Raw genomic sequence first — 15921 nt, 5'->3', positions numbered from 1 at the left:
TTATTCTCTAATGTTTGGTCAACTTCAAAAAGAATCCTTAACAGAATCCAACTAAATCTACCATTCACAAAAAACCTCCACTACGAGCAAATTTTCAACTCTATGCTAACTTATCTGGGTGTAAAAACCTGGAAAGACCTACCGGAAGTTATTAGGACAGAGACAAACTGCACTACATTCAGAAAAAACCTTAAGACTCACCTCTTTGACAATTAACTGTCTTAGTTTCTGCATAACTCCCCTCTACTTCTGGGTCCCGTCTCTTATTTCTCCATACCCCCCTTCCCTACAACTTTCCCCCTTCCTCCTTGATCTGTCGCCTTGAGCCTGTATAAGTATGTGCGACGCACAAATGGAAGTTTAGATTAGATTAGACATTTTTACCCCGGTCCCTCTTATTACTCCACTCACCTGGGGAGCTGCTTTTCCCAATTTCTCTTTCCTCTGATCCAGGCTCACCCCTGATGTACGGCTCTTCCCCTCGTTCGATGTGGGATATAATCTTAGGGGTGACGGTTAGAGAACCTGCTGATGGGGTAAGAAAATTGCATTCAATTAATTTTCTCAAAATGATTATACCTCATAAAAAGTAACATAAATCCTCTTTACTCATCTTTAATCCCACTCTAAATAGTTCAATGTATTATCATCTCATTTCAATATATGCAAACTTCTTCAATACATATACAACATGCAGGTCTCCTTGTTCACACCAGAACATCTAGAATACGGTAAAACAAACTCTCTGAGAATACTCAGACTGATATGAGCATAGAGAAAGGGCAGGAAGCTAAAATCATTTTCCCACATCCTTCTCCAAAGAAATCTTTCCAGCAAAGAATCAGAATTTCAGAGATTATCTTCAACTAGTGCAGTAAGGATTACTTTTCCATTTTAATTAGGTTATTTCTTGGCATCTTTTTGCAACCTGTATCCTATCAATACTGTAGATGAGACTTTCATCAGATACAAAGTGAAAAATCACCACCAATCGGAACCTGAGATGTGAATAGTCTGCTAGTATGGAAAATACCAGAATCTACCGTATCTTTGTCCTGGGCTCCTGTCTGCCTCTATAACCTGTGGATGCTTCAGAGATTTTTAATACAAGGTGCTACCCAAAAGTTTGGGGAATGTGAATAGCATGAGCAAACTGGACATACTATGCCCTTCCGCCGCTAGAGGTGTCTAGCAGTATGCTTTCTTAATCAGTCTCCAGTAAAGCTAGCAGAACCTAATGTCAGAGTGTCTAAAGCTGAGTTTTCTGTTATTAATATAGACTCACAGGTGCGATTGCAATGAAAGATTAGGTTCTTACCTTTGCTAATCTTCTTTCTTGTAAATCCACACTTTATTCCTGGACAAGTGGTTTTGTTTATCCATACTCACCAGACAACTTATAGGAAGCCTCAATTATTCAGAGTCTTCAGCCCCTCCCCTGCACTGATGAAAGGGGCACTAGAAACCACAGGTTAAAGTGCTAAACATAGTCAGATGGCACTCTTCAAAAGGCTGGTCAGAAATTCAGCTTACTAGTACTGGTCAAGGCAGATGATTGGTGAATCAGCAATGTCCTGGGCATGCTCCAGGAATAAAGTGTAGATTTACAAGAAAGAAAATTAGTAAAGGTAAGAACCTCAACTTTCGTTCTTGTAAAATTCCACTTTATTCCTGGACAAGCAGGTTGTAACAGTGCAGTCCCATAAAATCAGGGTGGGACTGATGAGACCGCTGCCAAAACAGAGGAACCAAAAACAGCATCCTGCTTGGCTGCCACATCAATCCTATAAAAGATGGTGAAAGTTTGCAGCGAAGACCAGGTAACAGTCCGCAATATCCTCCAAAGAAATCACCTGATGATTCAGTAAAAGACGAGGACGTGCCTCTAGTAGAATAAGCCTGCACAGAAAGAGGGGGCTTCTTGCCGGCTGCAATGTAGGCAGAAGAAATAGCTCTACAAATCCATCTATAAATAATAGCCTTAGATGCCGACCTGCCCCTTCAGGCCAGACCCACCACAGCAAACAAATATTTGGAGACCCAAATAATTTGTGACCTCCAGGTAGCCTAATAAAACCCTGTGCACGTCCAGGGACTGCAACACCCGGTCCCGCCTCTGAGACCCAGAGGAGGTAAAAGATGGGAGCCAAACCTCCTGGTTGATGTGAAAGGCTGAATCCACCTTCGGAAGAAACGAGGGAACAGTGTGCAGAAACACACCAGAATCCATGTTTTTAAGAAAAGGATCATGGCAAAGATTGAGCCTGAAGTTCAAACACCTGGCGATCTGAAGTAATGGCCACCAGTAAAACTGTCTTGATGGCAAGATACATCAGGGAGGAATCGTCTAGGGCAGTGGTTCTCAAGGGGCGGAATCCAGTCGGCTTTTCAGGATTGAAAGCAGTGCATGCAAATAGATCTCATGCATATTCATTGGAGAAATCATGAAAACCAGCCTGGATTCCGGCCCTCAAGGACCCGAGTTACCCACCTCTGGTCTAGGGGCTCAAAGGGTGGACGCGTTAGAGACCGAAGGGCAGGGTTGAGATTTCAGGTCGGACAGAGCAAATAAAGCAGAGGCTACAGCCACAGTGCACCACGCAAAAAAATCCAGCTGTCTGAGGTAAAGGCCTGCCATTCCAGTAGAAATTCTGAAAACTGATGCCCGATCCTTGGGGGTTCAGCCTGGTGTCAGAATTGCTTCTTGGAAGGCACTGCGGGACAACTCCCTGATGGCTGCTGATGACGGGAACCCCTGAATATCTGACTGCCTACTGGGGCAGAGCACTGCCCTGTGGACCCCCAAAGTACTGACATGAGCATCTGGGGTGACAAAAGCTAGAGCGCCCCGAACCCTAGAAGACAGGGGTCAATTATGTAGCAAGGCCTTGGGCTTATGATTCTGCACACTTGCCATCAGGTCATCCACACCTTTGCCAAACAGCAGTTGTCATCTGAAGGGTAACCTTCTCAGGGTCACCTCAGAAGAGGAATCCCTGAACTAACGATTTTCCTGCCCAATTGGGTGGGTTTTTTTCCAAACATTCTGGTGGGTTTATTTTATAGCCTCTTCACCCTCTCCTACCCACACTGGTCCTGTGGTGTAAACAAAATAAGCAAACAAAAAATACTTTTCCTCTCTATTAAATCCTAGCTCACGTTTGCTGTCCAACACCAGCTTTAGAAGGATACACATTTCAAATATGACATATTGTAATCACAAAACAGAAAATAAAATTATTTTCCAACCTTTTGTTGTCTGGTCATTTTTCAAATCTTGTTGGTCCCATGTTGCTCTGGTTGTCTTCTGATTAGGCTCTCCTTCTTTCTCCGTGCTAACCATCCATCTTCCATCAATGTCCTCCCCTTCTGTTTCCCTTTCCTGCCCCGGAGGTCTGGCATCTTTCCTTTGGTTCATCTCCATCACCCCGCAGCTGCAGCGATGGACCCCACCATCCACAGGTGCACCATCTCTCCTTTTTCTCATGTACCCTTTCATCCAGCATCTCTCTTCTGTGTCCCTATTCTCCTTTCCAGTACTGTCCCCCTTGTGTTCTTGTTCCTATGCTCCTTCCATGCCCAGCCTCTTATCTCTCCCCATATCCAGCTTCTTCTTTCTCTCTTCCTTACCTCCTGTATCTCCGTCCCCAGGTACAGGCTATCTCCTACTATCTCTCCTGCCATCCTGCACCCTGCCCACCTACTTTGGAGCAGAATCTGTCCCTCTTATACCCTTCCCTTTGTGGTCTTGCATTTCTCTCTCCCTCTCTCCCCATTAGTCCAGCACCTCTTCTCTGCTTTCCTCCCCATCTTTTTGGTTTGGTTTCTTTCTTCCCTTCCCTTCACCCCACCTCAGGTCTGGCATCTCCCCTCCCTTCTTTTACTCCTTCCTCATCTTCCCTCTGCACAGGCCTGCCTCCCTGCCCTGAAGGCCTGCTCGCCGCCGCGAAGACCTGTTCCCCCCACGAAGGCCTGCTCCCCCCACGAAGGCATTTCTCTCTTCCTCCCCACCGCGAAGGCCTGCTCCCTCCATGAAGGCCTGCTCCCCCCTGCCACGAAGGCACTCTTTTCCTCCTCTCTGCCGCGAACGAACACCTGCTCCCCCCGAAGCCTGCACCTTCCCTGCTCTTACCTCCTTAACGCTAATAGAACAGCCTGCAGGCTCGTTGGTGTTTTAGCAATCCCTGCAGTTGCCCGTGGTTCTCAGCGGCAAGTGCTCTCTGCCACGATCCTGCCCCTGACATCAGAGCAGGGGCAGGATCGCGGCAGAGAGAATGTGCTGCTGAGGATCATGGGCAGCTGCAGGGATCTCTAAAACACTAGCGAGCCTGCAGGCTGCTCTATTAGCCTACAGGAGGTAAGAGTGGGGAAGCTGGTGGAGGCAAGAGCAGGGAAGCTGGGGGAGGTAAGAGCGGAGAAACTGGGGAAGGCAAGAGCGGAAAAACTGGGGGAGGCCTTTCTGACTGACCCTTCCCCCTCAAGCAGGAGCCGCAGTGGATGACCAGCAAAAGGAGTGTGGGCGCGGTGGTTGAAGCTACAGCCTCAGCACCCTAGGGTTGTGGGTTCAAACCCCGCGCTGCTCCTTGTGACCCTGGGCAAGTCACTTAATCCTCCACAGCCCCAGGTACGTTAGATAGATTGTGAGCCCACCGGGACAGACAGGGGAAATGCTTGAGTATCTGATTGTAAAACCGCTTAGAAAACCTTGATAGGCGGTATATAAAATCCTAATAAAACTTAACTTAACTTAAAAGGCATCTATGCAGCTCCTGCTTTAGGAAGACACGGAGGAAGGGTCGGCCATTGAATCGGGAGGCCGATTTTCTTTTAAATTGAATCTATTTGAATCGATTCACCTGATTCGAATCGTGAATCGGGCAGCACTACACCGGACCACTGCCGGCTCCAAAACATCCTATGCACCAAAATGGAGTAGGCGGAGAGCTTAATGAAGACCTTGAAGATTTTGTACAGAGCATATAATCCACACCAGAGGTGAGAAAAACAAGATCCTGGAACACAATAGTATCTGGATCATGGCGGAGCTTAGAATGACATGCTCTGGCCACAAAGGAAGAGGCCACTCTTGAGTCGGATAGACGCTTAAGGATAAAATCTACCCTGCAGTCCTGGACAGAGAAGTGTGCTTAGTGACCTGTGCCACCAAGGAACCAACCTTCAGGGACGCAAAACGTGAGTTGAAGGTGTCTGCCAATGGATAAAGTCTGGGCATGGTCCTAGCACAGTTCAGGGACTCTCCGACACTTTCCAGATGCCTGTGAGCATCTCGACAATATCAGGATGGTCCGGAAAAGAAACAGTTTTCGGCTTATCGTCACTCATGAGAGAACAGGATGCCACAGCAGACTAGTCACAGGCCAACTTCAATTCCTGAACAGATTCCAAGATTAGATCAACCAGGTGTGTGGGCACACTGCAGGATCCTCCCTGAGATCCTGGAGACCACTAGGATCCTGATCACAGCTATCTGGGAGTGAGACAATGTCCCCCGTGGAAGAAATACCAGCCTGCATCGGTAAAGACATGGTCAGAGTATCACAGGCATCCGCGCCAAAACAGAGCAATTGATGGAGAAGCCATGGGAAGACCAGGCTGTAGACCTATATCCTGCAACAGAGGGATTCACACAGGCGGCACAAACACTGGCAATGGAGCAAAGGCACCTTTTCTTGTCTGGAATGGTATCAGAACCCCTTTGAGGGGTTGAGGGAACATTGGTTGATGAAATTTCATCCCCCTTCCACATCGCACATGAACAAGGTCTCTCACCGGACAGACATCCGTCGCAAATAAGGCATGAATTTGAAGTACCCTGCCCTGGGGAGTCCATCTGAGTGGTTACCTTCCCAAAACTAAGCTTATAAAGGCATAAAAATATCTTTAAATTCAAATCTGGAGAAAAATCCAAGCAGTAATTTAAGGATTTTAGGGGTGTGGGTACTAGGTCTTACTCCAAAACTGTTCAAAACCCACTTTTGGAGACCTCCAAAATCTCTGAATCAGGCTGTACTCGCTGTGTGCCCTGAGACATTTAACTTTTCCTTTCTCTTCACCTGTTTCCACTCTTCATACTATCCCCGGTTTCTCATCTTAAAATTCAGAAAAAAACTAATAACATTTCTGTGCCATAAACCGTCAGGATCATCCACGCAACAACATCCTCATACTGTACAACTGACTATATCAAGAACTGGCATTATATTGAATAACTGAGTGTATTGTATATCTTGTATAACTCTATACATTATGTAATTGCTAACACCGGCAGAAAAGAGCAAGGCCCCTTGTTATGACATGAGCATTCGTGTCTTGTTTAGCAGATTTTAACTGACCACTATAAGCTCCCTATGTTCTACATGGTCTCTTTACATTGTAAATCACCTTAAACCTATATATATAGTGCTGTCCCTAAATTAAAGATTCAATTAGATCTGTTGCTTCACAGCTGCAATTTTAGCCATCCATGAGATCTGCAGTTTCCTCAACACTCCCTCCTAAAAGGGGAACTTGTTCCTTCTCAGCTCTAGCTTCTACAAGATAATAACCTGCAATATTTAGTTGGTCTTCTCGGTCTGTGCCCCGTTTCCCACTCTTGAACCCGTTTTAACTACTGAAGACCAATAATTGCAGGCTTTACTACATGTTCACTACAAATGATAAAAATCCCCATTACCTTTGTAGTCCTTCCAACATCTTCCATCTGCCCTCTGATACAGCTTCAGAAATGGTAACATAAGTTCTCTAGAGTACCTTATAGTCCATGTCTTCATCCCTTTATCCCATCTTCCCTTTCCATGATTTCCTCAATTTTAGTGGCTTTCTAAACATGTCACTCTTTATATAATACTCACTTGTAAAGAGAGGATACAAAGCAGCAGTTTCAGACCATACTGTTCCCTCAAATTCCAAATTTCCTTGGAGTTCCCTTGTCTGTATTCATTTGACCACTTTGCTTCCCAACTGTTAAACTCCCTAAACATAATCCCAAGCACAAATTTTGGATTACGTCTAATGGTCACCAATCCAGAATAGCAACTGTCATCTAACAGTGCATCCCCCACTTGGTCTCATTTGTTTTCATCACACGAGAGAAACATAATCAAAATTATCCTTATAATGATGGCCCACTACTGCTAATAAACATGTGATTTTTATCTCTTACCTAAAGAGATCAGGGTCTGATAATTCTCCTTCATCACCTCCCTGTAGAGCTCCTTCTGCTCTTCATTTAAATACTCCCACTCCTCCTGGGAGAAAGAGACAGCGACCTCCTCAAATGTCACCTGCATCTGAAATACAAATCAGAAACACACTCAGCACTTTCAGAAAGAGGCCTCCAAGGGCTGGCGGAAAATATGCCGGGTATACATAATTTGCAATTACATAACACAGAGTCCCAGAACAGGGTTCTATTTCAGAAGACTTCCCAGTGCTGGGGCTGAGCATGACAGAAGAAGATATTTGTAACACAACCCCAGAGGAGGGTTAGATTTCAGGAGAGCTCTCATTAGGGCAGAGGAAGAGATTTCTCTGTGTATATAATTTGCAGCCACATAATTGACAGTCCCAAAGCAGGAAAAACCAGTTACAGCCAAAATCTCCCTTTGAGACTCCTGATCTCTCTCCTTCCCCTCAGGGGGGGTCCCAAAGTGATTTTCCTCAGCCCCAGGACTGACTCTGCAACATCCCAGGGCAGAAGGAGTTGGGGGAGTCTCCCACCTGGGCAGAAGTTCCTGCAGGCATTTTGCTCTCTGCTTTTGTAGTTTGCAGGATTAGAAATTAATGTGGGGCTCTTTCTCTGGTCGAGGGTTTATTTCTTGCAGTGTCGGAAGAAGGAACAAAAGGACAGGAAGTGAGATTTGGAGCTCTGAAGCTCGTTTCCTTTTGGGTGCAGGCTGATGAGGTCACAAAAAGGAGGCGGGGCTTCACACTGATCGAGAGACGCGAGTACTGTACAACACCCAGCGCAGGAAGCATTTCATGGCAGATGGGGGCGGGGCGTTCTCTTTCGTGCGTCACAAGGAAAGCTCATTAGAATACGAAGGCGTTTGCAGAGAAGTTTCTGTGCCACTGAGGCTGCTTTAAGAGTCTTACTGGGAGGGAATCCTTTGCAGCATCTGGGTCCCGGTGTTTTCTACTCGGCTCCACCCCTTTCAGTGCTGATTGGTCAGAAAAGAGCTGTTGTAGTTAAAGGGATCCGCCCACTAACACTGAGAGGGGGGAGGAATTTTATCTCATTCTGGCTCTTATTGGTCAGAATAATTCTGGGGCAGGGAGAGGAGGAGTTAAAGGAGGGAGAGGAAGACAGAGAATGTCAGGGGACGGAAAATTTGTTCCCATCTCCATCCGTGCAAACTCAGGCCCTGTAAACCATTTGATTCCAACCCCACAATCCTCAAATAGTTTCATACTGAACTTATTTTATTAAAGTATAAAAAGAAACAATATCTTTATGGAGAAAAAGCGGTATATAAACTTAAGGCTTAGCTTAGTTTAATATTCTATACAATCAGAGTTCTGACTGCTGAACTAGAGGAGATCTTGAGTTGGCAGGGCTTTGTTTATAAATGTTAATCAACACAGCTACAATACTATTTTATCCTAAAGCAAAAAAATTAAAATAATTTTTTTTTTCTACCTTTTGTTGTCTGGTTTCTGCTTTCCTCCTCTTCTTGCCATTCACTGTCTGCATTCTCTTTGCCTCTTCCATATGGCATCTGCTGTACCAGAAACTCTGCCTCTCCCTTCCATCTCTCACTCCCTCTCCCAGGTGCTTTTTAGCATGTTTATGTTTATTCAAATTTGATATACTGCTGAATCGTACAGAAATATCTTTTACATGTATTTCAATAATTTTCCCTATCTCTCTTCAACTTTCTTCCCTTCAGATCTGGTATATGTCTCCCCCAATCCAACAAGTGTCTTTTTTTATTTTTCCCCACCGTCTCTCCTCTACATTTCCATCTAATGTCTGTGCCTCCCTTTCTCTCCAGTTCCCTTCAGCATCTGCTCCCCTCTACTCCCCTCTTCTTTCCCCTCTCTCCTACCTACTTCCATGCAGCATCTGCTCCCCACCCTTTCCTCCCCATTTCTCTTCAACGTCTGTAACTCTCTCCCCTCCCCCTCTTTCTCAACTTCCCTTCAGCACCCTTTGTGCGGTCCAGCAGCTCCCTCTCTTCTGATCACTGCAGTCTGGGCATCGCTTTCTATTGTCAGGGCATCTCTCATTCCCTCTCTTCCCCTCACCTTCGCTGGTATTTTCAGTTTTCTCCCTCCAAGCGGCTTGAGCCTTTTCACAAGTTGCACGCGTAGCTGCACCTAAACTTCTCCTCTGATGGAACTTCCTGTTTCCATGAATTTCCCCATCCTCCTATGTACCCAAAGCCTTGATGGCACCATGCTTTGAGCCAACTATTGATGTCCTCTGTGTTGTGTTTTTTTGTAATCATCTTTATTCATTTTCGACCAGTGACAAAGCAAAACAATAGTCAGCAATATTGCAAAGATATCAAGAACATAGGTCGATACAAGACCAATAACAATAAAGGTGGAAAAGGTATCAGGTCACCATATTTGAAAAATGCTCCCTGCCTCATTCCCAACTTCCCTCCACTCCCCTCCCCCTCTGTTTCTGCCAGATGGATAACAATTATATATGGTAGCAAACTCTAAGGAAAATAGAAAAGAATCAGCCATTCAATAAGTGACTGCAAGCCAGTCCAATAAGGTTCCCATATAGTGGTGAACCACTGTCCCAGTTTGGAATCCATATCCTTAATTGTTTTTCATTCGAATGAAGCTTGTGTAATCGTCAGGGAATGCCACTGTGGTAAGGTAGGCGCAGTTGGTGCCAACCAACATTGCAGGATACATTTTTTTTTCCCCAGAAGAATCATACAATGGAGAAAATCTTGTAAGCCACTGGGTCTGGGATGAGCCACTTGATAATAACCAAACAGCATAAAAAGGCTGGAGACGCCAAACACAGTTCCAAGAGCGCCATACAAAATAAATTATAGCTGTCCAAAAGGAAAGAGTGACATGGGCAGGTTTTACCATTTGAGATATGCTGTGCTCACCAGTATTCTGCTGCTGATCCTGTTTCACAGACCTGGCATTCTATTGGGACCATTCACCGCCCACAACACCTTCAGACTCCAAGGGGAGCTCAAACTCTGCTCAATGTATCAGTGTCTCCTCTCAAGCCTTGAGCACTCCCCTTTGGTGGTGAGAAATCCATAGGGTTTCCCTCTCCCCGCGGGCTCATCGAGAGCTCGGTCCAAAACATATGTCCAAGAGAGGCATCAGAACCTGTGCATTTAGGACAATTACCAGAAGGACACAAGGTCGCCAGAAAAGCTCTATGAGGTAAAATATACATACGAAACAAAAATTTGGAATGCTGTTCATATTGAGAGCATTCAAACTGAACTCTGTGTGAACCTAAACATTGTTGAAATTTAGCAGCTGACAAATTACGTCTATTCCATGACTTTTCCTTTGAGGACTAATTCTCCGCATCTTAATTTAAGCAGTGTGTGTTGGACTAGGTCGAATGCTGCCGAAAGGTCCATGAATCCCAGCAGCACATTTCCTTTAGCTTGATGTTTGAGGACCAGCCTCCTATACCAAAACTAGCAGGAGTGGCTCAAGGCAATCTGCCACCCAAGCATCCAACAAAGGGGTGGGACAAGGGCTGCTGCTCCCCTTCATCTCCCCCTAATCTGCATTTCTCCCATCCTCCCCCACCCCCAGCATCTACCTTCAATTTGTCCTAAAAATTGTTGCCAGGCAGTGCTAGTGAGTCACATGGGCTACCCTGTGCCGGTCCCGGTGTCTTCTCTCCACTGTGGCCCGCCCCAACAGAAACAGGAAGTTGAAGGTAAATGTGGGATGGGTAAAATGCTGATTGGGGGAGAAAGGTGAAAGGGTTAGATGCCAGAAAGGGCAGCAACAGAGAGAGCCGACCAGCAAGGTAGTCTGGCCAGCAGCAAGATGCCACTCTCTCAACAGTGCCGCCTGAGGCCACCGCCTCAGTTGGCCTCATTATAGGGTGACCCCTGGCTACTAGTACTGTTTCCATGCTCAGGAGTCTCCTGAACCGTGATTGAGCTTGGTCTAGCTTTGATGAGTTTTCTAGAAGTCTGATATTTGGCAAGTTTGTCTCTTAGTTTAGATACCCATGCTTGGTTGGCTATCAGTCTGTAGTTGTACAGATCTTCTAGGTCTTTTTCTTTGTTCTTCAGAATGGGCTTGATGACAGAGTTTCCATTTCAGTGAGGCCTCTCCTGAATGTAATGATTTATTGATAAGGTCTGTGAAGTAGGCAAGTCCCAGGCCTTCAAGCTCTCTCATCAGGTGTATTGGATGGTGGGCCCGGTTTCACTCTTCTTACTAATATCTTTACCTGTAACTCTGTGATTGATTATAACTCTTCCATTGTGTCTCCTGTTTCCCTTGTATGTTTGTCTATTGATATGTTGTTATTTAGGATGTTGTCTCTGTGTATCTTCTTTATTTTCTCTGTGAAGAAGTTGCTAAATTTTTTACTAGTTAGGGAGCATTAGGTAGCAATTTCTTTCTGGGTTTTCCCTTGCAAACAATATATATTACTTGGTATAGATCAGTGGTTCCAAACCCTGTCATGGGGGACCACCAGCCAGTCGGGTTTTCAGGATATCCCTAATGAATATGCATAAATCATCAATTTAAAAAAAAACTATTTAATCACTCAATTCACAATATTCATTAACTATTAACTTAATATGAAATAATTTTATTAAATACTCTTAAATATACCTCATATAACATAAACCATACATCTAGAGCCCCCCAGTTCATGCATTTACTAGAAATATTCCCCTAAAAAGATCTCATGAAATGTTCACCCATCACCTAGGTATAGCAGCAATCAAATTGCTCCAATATCCAACAACCAGCATACAAAATGCTTGGATACAAAGTTCTCACTCATAAATGTTCATAATTTGCTTCAATTGCATTTATCCCGTTGATCTTCAGTGATGTCCAGTTCACACACAAACAATGTTCTCTTACAGCTTGACACGATTCACGTGTTTTACCATGAGAGAGATTTGCATATAATGGAAGTGATTGGTATGCATAGCTCTCTCATTAAAGATATCCTGAAAACCTGACTGGCTGGTGGTCCCTCAGGACAGGATTGGGAACCACTGGTATAGAGTTTTTGTGGAGTTTCTGACTTTGAGGATCTTGTTTAATAGGTACTCTTTCTTTTGTTTACGTATTTTCCTGATGTAAATTTTGTTTATTCAAAGCAGGTTTTCCTAGATTCCTCATCCTCGTTAGATTTCCTCCATTTTCTTTCGATTTTCCTTTTCTCTCTTTTTAGTTTCATGGTTTCTTCTAATGGGGGTGAATCTATCTTTTATTTGTATATTTGTATTTTTAATGGGGCTACCTCATACCAGTCCAGGGGTGTAAAAGTCCCTCCTTGAGGGTCGCAATCCAGTCAGGTTTTCAAGATTTACCCAATGAATATGCATTGAAAGTATTGAATTCACATAGATCTTATACATATTCATTAGGGAAATCCTGAAAATCAGACTGGTTTGTGACCTTCAAGGAGGGACTTTGAGACCCCTGGACCAGTTCAATGCTTTGTCCTAGAGTCTCACTCGTTCTGTATGGTCTGTGGTTTTGGTTTCTATATTTCTGAGGTGTATCTCCAGTCTGTTTTTGAATTTGGTGCAGTCTATGAAGCCTCTCCCAATTTTCAGTCTCATTCCGGAGGTTTTGATCATTTCCTACTTTCTGGTTGTCCTATCCCGAAGTGTATTAAGTGTTGGTCTGTCCATAACACTTTTATAGCTCTGGGGTTGCAGTCCCCCATATCTTCCTCCCTGCCAAACAGTACATCTAAAGTGTGTCCTTTAGTGTGGTTTATTTCCTTCACTGTTTGATGTAGTTCTAGTTGTACTATCTGTTGGGCTCTTTGGCGTGCAGGGTCGTCTACAAGAAGGTTATAGTCACCGCATACCCAGATAGAGGAGAATTTTAGGTTGATGTCTGCGATGAGTTTCACTCAATTTTGCCAAACTTCTCTGCCTAGGTCAGGAATGACGTATAATACCATTATGCCCATTGTGTTTGCGCTTCCTACTCTAAGAAGTAACATTCTGCTCCTATTGATTGGATTGTTTTCATTTGCTGGAATCCCAGGTTTGATTTGTGTACGACTGCTACACTCCCTTTTCTCTTACCTATTATATGTTGGAGCATGATGTAGTAGTCTGGTAGGCACGCTTCGTTTATGATGACCCCATTGTTCTCTGTGAGCCAAAATTCTGTTATCATTAGGAAGTACAGTTTGTGTTCTTCTATTAGGTCTGCAATCTGAATCCCCTTCTTGTTCATTGATCTCGTGTTTAGTAGGCCTCCTCTCCATTTTGTTTTTTTGCTTCCTGTATTTATTTTAATGCATGTTCAGTCTGTACTAAGGCCCTGATCTTAAGTAATAGCAAGCAACCACAGAAGGGGTATAAAGGGAACTGTGGAGTAGGATATCAGTAGAGATGTTCTGAAATGAAGTTATGGACCAGCTAAAACCCATGAATTATGATAAAGATCAGACCATAACCTCCTGGCCGTATCTCACTACATCAGTCCTAGACAGGATAGCCCCAACTAAACTTACAAAAGTGAAACAGAAAAATAATCCCTGGTTCACAGACTATTAGCCCTACAGATAGAGTGGGCCTGGAGGAAAAAAAAGAAGAACATTATGTTAATTGGAGAAGAACTATAAAAGAATACAAACTGATAGTAGCTTGATTAAATCAGTCAAGAAACTCATCCAAATTTATTTTCAGGATCTTTAATACTCTAATATCCACTAGAGATATTACCAGACTCCTCCTCACAACACCCTAATGAAGACAGCCTAGCCAGCCATTTCCAGGGCAAGATCAGGACCAAAAGGGAATCATTTACCCATACATTAGAAGATTGCATAGAGATGAGTACTGTACATGTCGATGAGAGAGAAGGAATACCTACAGATAGGTGCTAGAAACAGTTTTCCACTATTAGAACAAATGAGACCTCTAGCTTACTGAAAAGGCTCTAAAAAAAAAAAACCATTGCCATTTTGATATCTGTCCTGCTAGCATGCTGGATCGAGCACCTGCCAAGTTTTTGTTTTGGCTGACAGACCTCGTCAACATCTCCCTGGCAAAAGGGATCTATCCAACGTTTATCGGCCAGCTCACTGACCTCCATACCCAAAGCCATGGGTCTGGACCTAACCATGATAGAAAACTTTAGGCTGGTAGGAGGTATACCGTGGCTTGCTAAAATGGTGGACTTCTGCATCAATACGCAACTACCTAAATTTCTAAACCTTGTTAATGGATTCCATAACTCACAACATAGCTTCAGGTCAAAGCACAGCACTGAATCCCTACTCCTAGAATTAACATCTAAGGTAAAGTCCTATCTAAGCAAAGGCAAGCAAGCCGTTGTTGCAGTTTGATATCTCAGCCACTTTCAGTGCAGTTAACCACATTACATCTAAAATTGGAAGAGCTAGGTGCGTATGAAATAATAATGAAATGGTTCACAGAATTCTTAGGCAAGAGAATATATGAAGTGAGAAAGGATCGTAGGAAGTTCCTAACGTGAAAAGCCTTTTGCAGGGTTCCACAAGGCTCTCCACTTTCACCATCCTTATTTAATGTATATATAAGCACCTTGGGTAAGCAGTTGTCCTTCCCACAGGTCCACATTTTTTTCCTATGCAGGTAACATTTTTCTCCTTCCCTGGAGGTTGTGCCCTGGGCCAGGGAACATATACAGCCCCTACAGGAGACTCTTTTGTCTCAGTGGTCCACACAACATCATCCACCCCGCATGTAGCTCCCATGGTCAAGGCCAGTGAGGAGCTGCTTATGTAGGTGACTTCACGACTGCTTCTTGAATCAACATTAAATCACTTCAAGTCAAAATGTAAAACTTGATTATTTAATGATACATATGGAACATAACTGTCCTTTTTAGGACAACTGGGGTATTTTAGGCAAAGCCGTTTTGTGTTTTTGAATTTAATCTCTTCAAACGCATTCCCAGATCTGTTGGTTTTTGTTTTGTTTTTTTTTATTGGAATTTAATTCATTTACAATATCATAAAGATATAAAGGAAAAAAAAGGTTTACATACAAATTCAATACAACAAATAATAATAAAAACAATCCTTTATAAGCCCACTATAGGGGAACAAATTGCTGTTTATCAACTAGATTAAAAAGAAAATCAAGGAAATGAGTTGGGCTCCAAACCCAAATCCTTCCCAACTAAATCAGGACATTAGACATTCCTAACCTAATTCTCATTGATCAATGAAAAGGAAATAAAAGAAAAGAAAATTCATTTCTGTTCGCAAGCTACCAAGAATTGTTGCAATTGAATGGGATCCCAAAAAATGAACTCAGTGTCCTGTAGCTTAACTAAACATTTACATGGAAATTTCAAATAAAATGAAGCCTCAAGTGCCATTACTCTAGATCTTAATTTAAGAAATTCTTTCCTTCTAAACTGCGTAGCTCTTGAAACATCAGGAAACATACTAACCAAATCCCCACAGAACTTGGTTAGTCTATTTTTAAAGTAAAGTTTCATTAACAAGATTTTATCTGTCTCACTAAAACATGTTAGAATCAGAGTGGACCGAGTCTGTATAACATCTTGTGAATCTTCCAAAAATTCTGTCAGATTAATGTCATCTGTTACCAGATGGTCCACATCTTGAGAAGTAACCTTTTTCTTCTGGGGAATATGATAGCAATTATTAATTGGAAAACTATCCGCATTGGGTAATCCCAGTATTTCTTTGAAATATTTTCTTAATAACATTTCCGGTAG

At 43.4% G+C, this 15921-nt stretch overlaps 1 pseudogene; it reads right to left on the bottom strand.

Annotated features, from left to right (window-relative positions):
• The window catches only part of LOC117354966, an 81069-nt pseudogene that overhangs the window by 26703 nt on the left and 38445 nt on the right, over positions 1 to 15921 (bottom strand).

Source organism: Geotrypetes seraphini, chromosome 2 (assembly GCF_902459505.1).
Source record: "Geotrypetes seraphini chromosome 2, aGeoSer1.1, whole genome shotgun sequence".
Classification (NCBI taxonomy): domain Eukaryota; kingdom Metazoa; phylum Chordata; class Amphibia; order Gymnophiona; family Dermophiidae; genus Geotrypetes; species Geotrypetes seraphini.
The sequence above is the reverse complement of the archived record's forward strand: the minus strand, read 5'-3'. Positions and strand labels throughout refer to the sequence as shown.